Genomic DNA, 12946 nt, shown 5'->3' with positions numbered 1-12946 from the left:
TAAAAACTCCTAAATGGAGCGCAGATGGGAGGGAAAAGTGTAATCTTCTGGAAAAGCCTCTAATTGTCTGCCCACACTAATAATTTCAGCAAACGCTCCCTCTCTCCCTCCTGCGTATAATTACACCATTCCATCTGTCTATCAGCAGGTTTTTTACTGTGCCTTACTGCTACCACGATCTCATCTCATGGAGAGATGAAGGTTTTTTGAAGATTTAAGAATTCTTCTGACACATATCCTGAAGAAAAGACACTCAGGAGAGACAAATCCCTCTCCTAGGCCTGCTAAGACTATTTTAAAAAGTCGTATAATCTCTACAAATGCTATTACGGAGTCAGAAAGAGGCAGGGCCCCATGGTCCCCCCCATTTGGGTGTTGTTGTCTGCCGGCCCGTCTTGGTGGGTCAGTCCCGGAGAGAGGACCGGTCATCACGCGCTGTGACCAGGAGGGGGCTGGTGGTGATTCTCCCTCCTGGAGACACGCGTTGGTCCCTGTGTCCTGACGGTGGCCAAATCCTCTGCTCAGGACTATCCCTTTCCTGTGTCTCTGGTGTCAAAGGCAAGGTTCTGCTGCCTGAGGAAGAAGGGGAATCCAAAGGAAGGGGGAGAGGTGAGTAGGGAGGGGCTGGGAGGGGCTGGGAATGTCCGTGGCCCTCGGTGGCTCAGCAACACAGGTGTGGGGAGGGCTGCCCAATGTCCCCCGCCAGTGTCTGAGTACTCCAACTGCATTTGGCTTCTGTCCCTGCTCTTGGCAGTGAGTCCCAAAGAAGACAGGTGGCCTCGGGATGGACCCCAGTAGGAAAGGCTCCAGGTATCCATCCCGCCCAAGTCACTGCCTATTTACACGCTATTTACACGCAGGAGGGAAAGGGCTTCCAGTTCCCTGTTGAATAGGAAGGGAACCATGGGGGTTGTGATCTCAGGAGCTATTCCTTGGAATGGCAGGTCCCTGCAGGTGATTCATAGGTGAGTTTCGCTTTCATGTGAAAGATCCCACCCTCACTCACCACCCCACCCCTACCGATAAGGCCCTAATCATGGAGCGGGTGGCCAGGAAAAAGGGTAAGTGAGACTAGTACCCTGTGTCTTCTGAGCGCTGAGAGGTGGGGCGGTGGCTGTGGGTGCCCGTGGGACGTGATCTATTGTCGCTGCAGACTTCGGAGGTGATGGCAGAACCAGAGCCCTGCACCCAGCTTGTCCTCACACAATCCTACGTCACCTCCATTCCTCCACCCGAGCGTTCCCACGTGGATGAAAAAAAGAGTGTACTCACATCATAATCCATCGGACAAATAGGGACGGTATTCCCACAAGGGGCTATAGAGCAAAATACAAGACACTTCCAATTCTTAGGGCAGGGATGTCCGAAAGAAATCTAATGTATAGAATTTGAAATTTCCTGGTAGCCATGTTAAATGCAAAAAGAGATTGTGGCATTTATTTCAATAGTATGCTTCATTTAAGCTAATATATCCAAAATATTAATTCAGTGTGTGATAAAAGTTACTGATTAGATTATTAATTGGATATTTGACTTTTTTTTTTTTTTTTTTTTTTTGGTAGTGAGTCGTTAAAGTCTGGTCAGTGTGTTTCTATTTCAGCACATCTCAGATTGGAGCAGCCACATTTCCAGGGCTCCCTGGCCACACGTTACTTGTGGTTACTATATTCATGCAGATCTTGAACTTACACGGAGAGAAAAATGTATGTATACCAATCACTGTAATATATACATAGTAATTATTACTGTTTAACTCCAGATAGTCATTTGCCTAATACTTTCACATACATGACCTCATTTGATCCTCCTGACAATTTTGTGGGATAAGGGCAGTCCATACCACTTTCTTTCTTTCTTTTTTTTTTTTTTTTTTTTTTTAACAGATGAATACAAGGGTGCCTGGGTGGCTCAGTGGGTTAGGTCTCTGCCTTCAGCTCAGGTCATGATCTCAGAGTCCTGGGATCGAGCCCTGCATCGGGCTCTCTGCTCAGCAGGGAGCCTGCTTCTCCCTCTTTCTCTGCCTGCCTCTCTGTCTACTTGTGATCTCTCTCTCTCTGTCAAATAAATAAATAAATAAAATCTTTAAAAGAAAAAAAACAAAACAAAACAGATGAATACGAATGAGATTTAGAGAACGGAAGTGACCTTGTGACCTGGGAGGTAAGTTAATGTGCTTCTTTCCTTTTATCTTAAATCCGTCTTTTAGGTCCGACCTTCTGTAGCTTATAAAGGAGTATCCCACCAGAGTCTTGATAGATGGGGTATACTTAGTCACAGAGAGATGGGCAAGGATAGTAGGAAGAGGATTTCTGGTTTGAGGACCAGCCACAATGAAAATAGAGTAGGGGCGCCTGGGTGGCTCGTGGGTTAAGCCGCTGCCTTCGGCTCAGTTCATGATCTCAGGGTCCTGGGATCGAGTCCCACATCGGGCTCTCTGCTCAGCAGGGAGCCTGTTTCCCTCTATCTCCCTCTCTGCCTGCCTCTCCGTCTGCTTGTGATCTCTCCCTGTCAAGTAAATAAATAAAATCTTAAAAAAAAAAAAAAAAAAAAGAAAATAGAGTAGAAATGTACGAGCTCTTTATGGACAAAACAATGGCTCAATTTTCTGTGGAATGGGCCAGTGAGCCTACACGTGAAGATAAGGCTGAAAAGGTAGCTTGAGACCAGGTTGTAGGAGGCTCCGCAGGCTGATAAAGGGATTTGCATGTTACTGGTCAGGCGATGTAGACGCACTAAGTGCATTTCATTCACGCAATGTTTACTGAGCAATTACGTCACGCTATGATGATTTTGAAGGGGGAAGTGAAGGGGCCAAAGTTCTGTCTTAGATCATGATTACACGATGACCTGGTGTCACATGGTGGGGAATGACACTGGGGAAAGGGACAAACTGTGTCCAGAGAAGGGGACACAGTTGATGAATTAAAGGTCTAGAGCAGCATTGTAGTCATGGATATGGAAAGGAATGGATGGCATAAACAGTATGAAACATTCATTTTTGTGACTCTGAGGATGCAGGAGGAAGGCAGTGGTCACATCTGATTTCCAAGCCTTTGAGTCTGGATGATAGGAAGGACAGTGCTACCACGAACACAAGCAGGGGTGATTGCTACACTGATAAGAAACACTTCCCTGCAAGGCCCTTGGGACTGTCCAGGATGGTTCGGGGCAGAAGGGCAGGGGCAGGGACATCTCATATTCCCTGTCCACCTCACAGCTTCTAGGGTCTCAGAGAACAGAGTTTATAAATTATGTTTGATAAGTCGGAGCCATTGATCTCGAATAAGATGGAGATTGTTTCTTTTTAGGATTGATGAAAATGGTAGCTTGGCTCATTCCCTCCTCCTCCTTGCTCCCCTGGCTCTCACACTCCCTTTACGCCCACTCTGGTGGGAGAAGACGGTTTGGATTGGATGCAGCTCCCTCCCCTCTCCACTCTTCTCGTTAGCACTGCAGCTAATGAGTTGTGTGTATGCCCAAGCTCATGATTCATCTGTAGAATGGGGCTAATACCCCCAGGGCTGTTTGGAGAATCAAAAGAAATCTTGGATGTAAAAGGCTAGGGAGCATCCCTCCAAGGCTGCTGCCTTTCCAGCAGTGCTGGGAAAGAATGCCATCTCTAGCTCTTTGCTACTGCCTCGCTCTTTCTTGCCCCCGATATTTTGTCCATGTTCCCTTTTGTCAGGATTCCCTCCACTTCCCCTCTTCCTTCCTAGCTCCTATTTATCCTTGAAAACCAGCTCCAAGATTCCTTCTTCTGTTCAAACTTCCTAGCTCCCCGCCCATCCCATCGTCAGTTGCCCATGCAGGGTCCCAAACCCACCTTTCATGGTTCTAAGTAAGGAACCACCAGGATTCCTTCAAATCGTCTTCTTCCAGCTCCAGGGCTCAGCAGAGTATCTCACATAAGCTTGGAATTGCTTATACTCCTGAGGGGGAAACACCACCCTCCTACCACTTGTGTAGATGTGCCGTGAGGCCACCTCCCAAAGTGACCTTGTCTCCTGAGTTCCTTACACTCTTCTTTTAGCTTGCTCTCCCTTCTACATGACCCCTTTCTTCCTAAGCACCCGGCATCATGTCCCTGAGCAGCAGGGCTGGAAAGCTAGTTGAGGTTATTACACTGTACTACATGTACCGTAATCTCCTTCTACCGATTCCTGCCTCTGGGTGAGACTGGGCTGTGCTAGCCCTCTTGCCATGATGAATCCCTCTCTGGCTGTACTTTTTCCTGAGGGAACAGGGAACGAGGTAAACTAGTGGGTGCCTTTCTCAGAGGGCTGGGGAGTTGGTCCCAAGGAGCAGCCGGGTGCCCGTGGGGGCCAGATAAAGTCTGTCTGTGAGGTTCACCTCACTATTCAGTGCATTAAATCTTTTCTTCTGCAACCCTCCTCCCTGCCCCATGATGTCCAACAGGCCTAAATTTGTGGTAGGCTAATATCACCCCAAGATCTTCTTCTTTACAAGCAGGACATTCATGGGCGCACCTTCCTCGGCAGTGTCAGGCCAATGAGCTCCGTCCCTTCAAACCCAGCTCCTGTCTCAGCCCTTCCAACAACTCCTCGCTTTGTGTCCGGCCGTGTAGACAAAGCCCAGAATTAAGGCCACCAGATTCATTTCATTTAACAAGAACCCACAAAGCCAGCCCAGTAGTCCATTCATCCCAAAATAGCTTTTGAAAGACTGGGTATATGTCGGTGTCTCTTTGCAAAAACCACACGGTATTGTCATGAAAGGGCCATCTGAACAAAGTCACTAAAAAGAAATTATCTCAATGTATTTCAATCACTTCCCAACACCGACGTTCATTTCTCAGTAACACCGTCTCTTTAATAACAAATGAACTGCACGAACTTATCGGTGTATATGTGTGTTTGCATGCGTGAGAACCCCCTCCCCCCACCCCAGTGACGAATTCCTAGATGAGCCGACGTCACCAAGGAGGGGTTACTGCACCCATGGCCACAAAACAAGACAGGCTGAAACACGGAGTCCCCTGGGCTGTGGTATGGTGGGAGAGACAGGGGGATGTGTTCCCACCGCTGCGGAAGGACGTCCAAGAGAAGCTGCAGGGAGGCAGCAGGGCACAAACACTCTGAATCAATGGCCCTTTCTCCTTGGTGGCTTTGAGCTTGCGACCTGTCATCCTGCAGCCAGCTCATCATGGTGAAATGGAGACTCCTCGGAAAGTCATTAGGTTGGGTACCTTTCAAAGTAGCTTCCCTCCTGTTGTGCGTAGGAAGTCTTACAGTGTGTTAATGAGCAAAGGGGAGCAGAGGACCACAGAACTCCCTTTGCAAGAGGAGAGAGATGGAAAGGCACAAGGCAGGGGAGATACACTGGTACCCCACCTGCTCGCCTTGAGGTAGCTCCCACAAGAGTCCTGGAGTCTGCTCCCAGCCTGGGGAGCAGCCACCCTCCACCCTCCCTGGGAGAGTGTGGACAAATCTTTTGCTGGCCTACACTATAAGGATTCCTCAAAAAATTAAAAATAGAGCTACACTATGACCCAGCAATTGCACTACTGGGTATTTACCCCAAATATACAGATGTAGTGGAAAGAAGGGCCAAATGTACCCCAATGTTCATAGCAGCAACGTTCACAATAGCCAAACTGTGGAGGGAGCCAAGATGCCCTTCAACAGACGAATGGATAAAGAAGATGTGGTCTCTATATACAATGGAGTATTACTCAGCCATCAGAAAGAATGAATACCCAACTTTTGCATCAACATGGATGGAACTGGAGGAGATTATGCTAAGTGGAATAAGTCAAGCAGAGAGAGTCAATTATCATATGATTTCGCTTACTAGTGGAACATGAGGAATAGCATGGAGGACATTAGGAGAAGAAAGGGAAGAATGAAGGGGGTAATCGGAGGGCGAGATGAACCATGATAGACTATGGACTCTGGGAATCAAACTGAGGGTTTTAGAGGGGAGGAGTGTGGGGGAGATGGGTGAGCCTCGGTGATAGATATGAAGGAGGGTACAGGTTGCATGGAGCACTGGATATTATATGCAGACAATGAGTCATGGAACACTACATCAAAAATGAATGATGTATTGTATAGTGACTAACATAGCATAATAAAAAAAAAATGAGGGTAGGCAAACAGCCTACGAAGGGGCCATAAAAGATTCCTTGGTGTTTTTTTTGTTCTTGCTTTTCATTTATTTTGTGGAGACCCTTAGACTAGTCACGGTCAATGTTGGCCAGGTTCTGCGTTCTAGATGTGTCATCAACTTGTTGTGTTGTCTTGAGCAAGTTCTGTAACATTTGTTAGGCATCAATTCCTTTCTTTATAACAAGGTCATAACACATGTCCCTATTTAACTTACTTAGTCAGATAGAGCATGATGACGGCGATAGTGGGCTTGGAGCCACAGATCCCTGACTCTGAATCTGGGCTCTGACGCTGACCTCCTAGATGACCTTGGCAATGCCTGCCCAGGTAACTGTTTCCCATCGAGACCCTCATCTGTAAAATGGGGAAGAAGAATCCCTGCTTCTTAGATCTCTCGTGAGAATGAAATGATAATGCATGGGACATATGGAGTGTGGGGCTTGTCATGTATACTATAGCTTACTGATGGTAGCTACAGGTATTTATACAAGCTTGTACTTGTACTGAAAAACAAATTAAGGCAAGCGAGATCTCCTTGAAAGGTGCACAGGAATTCACTAGAGTATGGCATTATGATTACTATTATCATTATTGTGTATGTCGCACCTTCAGGTGAAGTCCAAGTGGGGTGGGTGTCACTACATTACTCAGTGCCCAGACAGCTGACAGGCTGGCATCGGCGAGCAGGAACAAGCAGGGGCCCCAGCCCTGCACCTCTCCCAGTACAGTCCTACAGTCTCAGTGGACACTTTCCAGAACAAAGTGGAGCAAAACAAAACACCCGTGGGCTTCCAGATGGAAAACACTTGTGTTCTAGAAGCCTGACAGATCCTCTGCCCTGTCCTGCCCCGGAGAATAGACAGGGTCCTTGGTGTGCCCCCGTGTGTCTCTGTGTGACTTATAAATGTAGACCCCGGACGCTCAGCAGCCTGTGTGTGCCATCTCATAGGGAGCATGGTGTACCCTGAAGGGGGCTGATGGAACTGGGTGCCACTTGTGCCCAATCTGTCCCCTCGAGGTGACAGCCTGGAGGAGGAAATGAGGCCCAGGTCCACCTTGCTTATCGAAGGCTGGTGACACCTGCAATCCTTTATTCTGGCTGCAGCACCTGATGGACAATTGCTGCTTTCCCTCTTGATGACCCTCTTTAGGCTAGGAAGCCTGGATTCATTCTAGCTCTGCCACTTCCTGCATGTTTACCTTGTCTGGTGTACCTCACACCAGGCCGCCATGGATGGTTAGGCAGGCTGTGCACTGCTCAAGGCTAATCGTTGCACAGACTGTGGAAGAATGGAGCCTCAGAGAGCTGTACTATGCAAATCTTTGCTCACAGGGTTCTTGTGAGGAACAAACAAAATCATTGTCAGCAGCAGCTGCGGCAACATGAGCATCCTTTACCTGTTTTGTGTCAGGCTCTGTATGAAGCTCTTTAAATTTTACCTTCACTCACACCCTGTAAGGTAGGTACTGTTATTACCTTCTTCCAAATTACAGATGAGAAAACTGAGGCCAGATAGATTAGACAACCTGTCTCAGGTTAGCCAGATAGGGAGTGATGGAGGTGTAATCTGAACCCAAGACCAGCTGATTCCCTAGACCATTGCTCTTGATCTTCATCCACTATGCCAAAGAGACTAAGGGGCAGCATGGAGCTAGGACTCCAGGGCCTGGGCCGTTTGACTGGTCCAGGGCCCCTACCTCAGAACCCTGTCTCTCCAAGGGAAGGAAAGAGGGAGGGATGCTCTTGCTGAACGTGGCAGAATTCTTCTCCCTGGGCCCCATCATCCTTGTCTTGGGATTCCTCCCCTAACGCGGATCATGAATCTTACTCAGGGACCAGTGTTGCAGTGGCTGGGCTGGGAGCATATGGGTTTTTTGATCCCCCTGCCTTTCCCCAAAATGAAGGAGAAATGGAGCCTTCAGATTGCTTGGACCAATTCCCCCAAACTGCCTGGCCTGTTTTTCCAGAGAGAATACTACCAGATTCATTCTCCCTTTATATGCACACCCCCCTATACACACGTGTGCACACACACACTGTAGATAGGACTCTATAGTCACATAGGTATACACTTTATATGTGTCACTTAGAACCTGCTCCTTAGCTTGGAGACCCAGAAAACTGAACACGTATGTCCATTTAACTGCCAAACCAATTGAGCACAGAACAAGGGCTAGGCAGAGGTGTGTGGGTGGGAGGCAGTGGAGGGTAGAGGTCGGGGGGGGGGGGCAGAAAGGAAGGAATGAGCACTATCAGAACAGAGCCCTGGAAAGGACTGCAGGGGCCCATCGAAGCTGAGTGGGGCTCAAGGTCTTCCTCCTGAAAAGCCCTGGCTGAGAGATCTCAGGAGAATACAACCTTCAGCTCTGGGGTCATGGTTTTCCAGTTTTCTTCCAGGAGACTGTCCCATCCAAACTCATGTGCACGTGTGTGCATCGGGCTTACGCTGGATACACAGACAGCATCTTATTTAAGATGTCTTGGTTTCACACAAGTTGGGGCAAAGAAGGGAAATCTGAGTCCTTCTTGAGACCTGGGCTTCCATGACCATCTGGATGTCTGCATTAGCAAGGCACATTTGGCCCCACCACCTACACCAGTCCCAAAGCTTACTACAGAAACCAATTAAAATTGGTGACAAAACAAGCCAGGGATCTCTCAGAAAGAAGATGCCTGGGGTTCACAATAGGCCATCACCCACAGGGAGACAGTATTATCTTCCTCAAACCATGTTGTTTGGACAAAAGTCTCCAACCTCTGTGGCTGGCCAGGTTTCAGCCTCTACAAACAATCACCAAAGTTCTTGGAAGATAAAGCCACACCATCAGAGCAGAAGGAATTTTGGGGCTAAACATCCTAAGCAGATAGTAAACTGATAGCTTAGCCACTGAACATAGTTTGGGTCATGCTTTGACTCGTGCTTGGGTCAATAAATGGGTTTGGTTAAAAAAAAAAGTTGTTTTTTTAATCCAAAAAGATACATGTGCATATGAAGAATACAACTGTACAAACAGGTCAGTCCTTTTCCATGGATGCCAAAATTATCACCAGTTTCTTGTGATAATCATTCTATAAATGTGATATCATTCTAGAAATGTTACCTATGTCTATGTATCTGCAGGTATACATAGATAGGTAGGTGGGTAGATGGATAGATTTGTGTGTGTGTGTGGATAAGTGGAAAATACACCACAGAGAATTACCGTTGGCCCCAAATATTTTGCCACTTCCTCTACAGAAGACAGAGAAAGCAATGTTGTATCACTTCTGAGACATAACCTCAAGAGATCTGCTGTTTCTGCTTTTGGGTGTTTGTGGCGCTTCCTCTCAGAATTTGGCCGCCATGCTATGAGAAGCCCACATCACACGGAGAGACCCAAGGAGGAGAACTGAGGCAGTCGGCCAACAGTATCAGTGAGCTCGAGTCACAGTGAGTACCAATTGCCAGCCACCTGTGTGACCCGTTTGAGTCTTCCAGCCCAGTCGAGCCTTCATATGAGGGCAGCCCCCCAGGTGATACCAGACAGAGGAAACGAACCAACAGACAGAACCCAGATGTGCCACAGAGTCAGGAACAATAGCTAATAGTGGTTTTTGTTTTAAGCAACTATGTTGCGGGGTGCCTTGTTACATGGAAATAGAAAACTGAAACGTGTCAACTGATTTTATTAATTTTAATGACCACCTACTAACCCATTGAACAGCTATACCATAATTTTATAAAACTCATGTTGTAAGAAAGGCTTTTATGTTGTATCTACTTCCTTGCAGGGACAGAGTAATGGCCTTCCAATACATTTGTATTTGTGTACATGTATCAATAGATTTCTCCAGGCTAAATTTCTAAAAATAAAATTCTTATTAAAAGATGTGTGAATTTATAATTTGAATAGATATTGCCAACTGATCCTCCAAAGGGGCCCTACCACATTTTTTATTTCCACCAAAAATGTATAAAGGAGCCAGATTCTCTACACCCTTGTCCACAAGGGTGTAGGGATATAATCAAAGTTTTAATCTCTTCTTGTTTGACAGATTAAAAAAGAAATCAACCGTGTTTTAATTTGCTCTTCTTCAATGATGACTGAAGTGGTATGTCTTTTGATATGTTTATTAGCTTTTTTTGGGTGTGTGTGTGTGTGACTGCCCTTTGCCCAGTTTCTCTGCTGGCTCCCAAGAACTCTCTCCTTTATTGCATTTTTAAGAACTCTCAGATAGCAAAACGAAAGAAATTAGTCTTTCATCATTTCTATTACAGATGTTGTCTTCACAGATGAGTTTTTCGCCTTTGACTTTGTATACAAACACACACGGGCACCCATGAAACATTTTCTCTTCCTCTTGTTTTGTGGTTGTATTTATCTATCTTTCATCCAGGTGGAATTTGGATCGAGAAAGGGATCCCATTTAATTTTTTTTTTCTTCCAATTATCTAGCTAGTTGCCCAAGAACATTTAATAATTGAACTTCCTCCCCACTGCTTTGCTATACCCCTTTCTCATATGCTATCTCCCCACTCAGACATTCGAGTCTATTTCTGGGCTCTCTCTTTGGTTCCCTGGATCTCTCTGCTTGTGGCCAGCACCCTGAGCCTGCTGCTTAGGTCTTCCAGCCTGCATGTCCTCGGGGATCGCAGTTTGCTCTTAGAGCCAGTGTCAAGGGTCCTTGGCCTTTGTTGCCAGGCCCACATATAATACCTCCATTTCATTCTATTCTAACCCATTCTTTTCTTCCACAGACTACTTACAGCACTTTAGATAGTCTTCCCGTCCCTGGATCATTTCTTCCCGAGTAGAGAAATGCCTCAGTCGTTGCTCTTAAGCTCTTCCTCTTGGTCCCCGTGATTAGCTCTTCTTGCTTTCCTGGAACCCTTTGAAACCTGAGCCAACACCACCCTCTTCTTGCCTCCTTTGGGGAAACAGTTCTCTTTTCAGGGCCCATCCATACTCATTCATTCTCTTGCCTGTTCCCACGCCTGCAATATTACATGGGGGTAGCCTGGTTGGGTAAGTGGAAAGTAAACCAGGAGATGGATGGGCCTCTTGTAGGTGTTCTCAAATAAGGTGATGATTGCCACAGGTCTTAAAGTACCCGTGTGTCATTGATGATCAAGAAATAAACTGTCTCACTCTTCCGCTGACTTTTCACACGCGTAAGAAATCCCTGGCCAGGGAGTCAGAAAATATTCATGCTGCTTGAAAACTCATCTGCCTGTGCCGCTTCCCTTTTCTTCCTGGCAGTTTACAATGTTAAATTGCCACTAAAGCAGGCAAAATGAGTATGTGAAGTCAAGCATCTGAGAAGGCCTGGAAAGTCTGAAATAAACAATATTGGAATAACAATGTCCTACTCACCAAGGGCATTTAGTGAGAAAAGCACTCCCGCTTAGGAATTCTATTTGTTTTCCTCTTGGAAAATGGGAAATCAGATCTGTAATTCAGCTGTGAAGACCCTATTTTCTTTCGAAAGAGAATCACCGGGAGGGGAGGACTGGAAATGGAAGTCCTTGATCTCAGGTCTCAAACCCTGGCCCAGGGCACACAAGACCCGAGTCATCGCCATCAGTAACAAGAGTTTAATTATCAAGTGGCAGTTCCCAGCTGCGGCCTCCTCTGGTTGGGAAGGCGTGAGGTAAGTTCCGGGAGAGGCACCCAGGACAGATGAGCCAAGAGTGGCAAGCTCAACAGATGGCTCCAGACCTCCTCCCCCATTTCCCCACTGCCTCCAAGATCTCACCTTCACCTTCAGCATGACCTCCATGGACTTCATCAACACCCCCCGCCTCCACTCTCCAGCTTTCTGCCAAAGACACCATTCCCACTAAGCCAGGTCTAAGACCATGGGATCAACTATGATCTCTCCCTTTCTTTTTCATTCTCCCTTCCTTCTGTCCAAACACCCCTGTATTCAGTGTTTCTCCTTCAGGTATCTCTTGAATGTTTCTTCTTCTTTACTCCACTGTGATTGCCCTGATTCCTGTTAATACAGTAGTTTTTGCCCCCTACCCTGGTACAGCCTGTATCTTCATGGCCAGATGGATCTGGCTTTAACACTGTGTCCAGCCTATCCCTCCCGGTCAAGAGAGAAGGACAGAGATGTTTGAATGCCTACATTGCCCTGGGCACTGTGTTATACTCTTTGCTTATTTAATACTGTCAGCAACCTTATGAAATGTGTTTTATTCTCCTTAAGCAAAAGGACCAAGAAATTATTAGAGTAATTCCATGTCCGTTCCCGGCATGCAGAACTCTCCCCATAACATAGCTCTGATTGGACTTTTTGGCCTTACCAGTACTCTGTCCCAAGTGGAACTTGGTTGCAATCAGACCTATCTCTTCTCCAGTAGGAGTAGGGGATGGAGGGACAGGCCCAATGGTGGAAGGGCATCAAGCAGAAAAGGCAGAGTTCACCCGTAACTGGATTAAGTCCAGACAAGGAGTGGTTGTGGTGATGGGAGGAGCTGTTATGGACTGACTTGCGTTCCCCAGAATTGATGCATTGAGTCCTAAGCTCTCGTGCCTCAGAATGTGACTATATATGGAGACAGAGTCTTTAAAGAGGTGATTATGTTAAAATGAGGTCATTAGGGAGGGTTCAAATCCAATCTGACTGGTGTCCTTATAAGAAGAGGACAGAGACGCATACAAAGGGAAGACCATGTGAAGACACAAGGAAAAGATGGCCATCTTCAAGCCAAGGAGGAGACCCCAGAAGAAACCAACCTCAGATTTCTGGCCTCCAGAACCGTGAGAGAAAAAAATTTCTCTTGTTGAAGCTACCTGGTCTGTGGTGCTTTGGTAGGGCAGCCCCAGCAAAC

At 46.7% G+C, this 12946-nt stretch overlaps 1 protein-coding gene across 4 annotated transcripts in view; it reads right to left on the bottom strand.

Annotated features, from left to right (window-relative positions):
- Positions 1-12946, bottom strand: part of KIRREL3 (kirre like nephrin family adhesion molecule 3) — a 546348-nt gene that overhangs the window by 254917 nt on the left and 278485 nt on the right. The gene's annotated exons all lie outside the window — the stretch shown is intronic.

This window comes from Mustela putorius, unplaced genomic scaffold, assembly GCF_011764305.1.
Source record: "Mustela putorius furo isolate JIRA1106 unplaced genomic scaffold, ASM1176430v1.1 tig00000460_pilon_pilon_pilon, whole genome shotgun sequence".
Lineage (NCBI taxonomy): Eukaryota > Metazoa > Chordata > Mammalia > Carnivora > Mustelidae > Mustela > Mustela putorius.
This window is presented reverse-complemented; position numbering and strand designations above follow the sequence as displayed.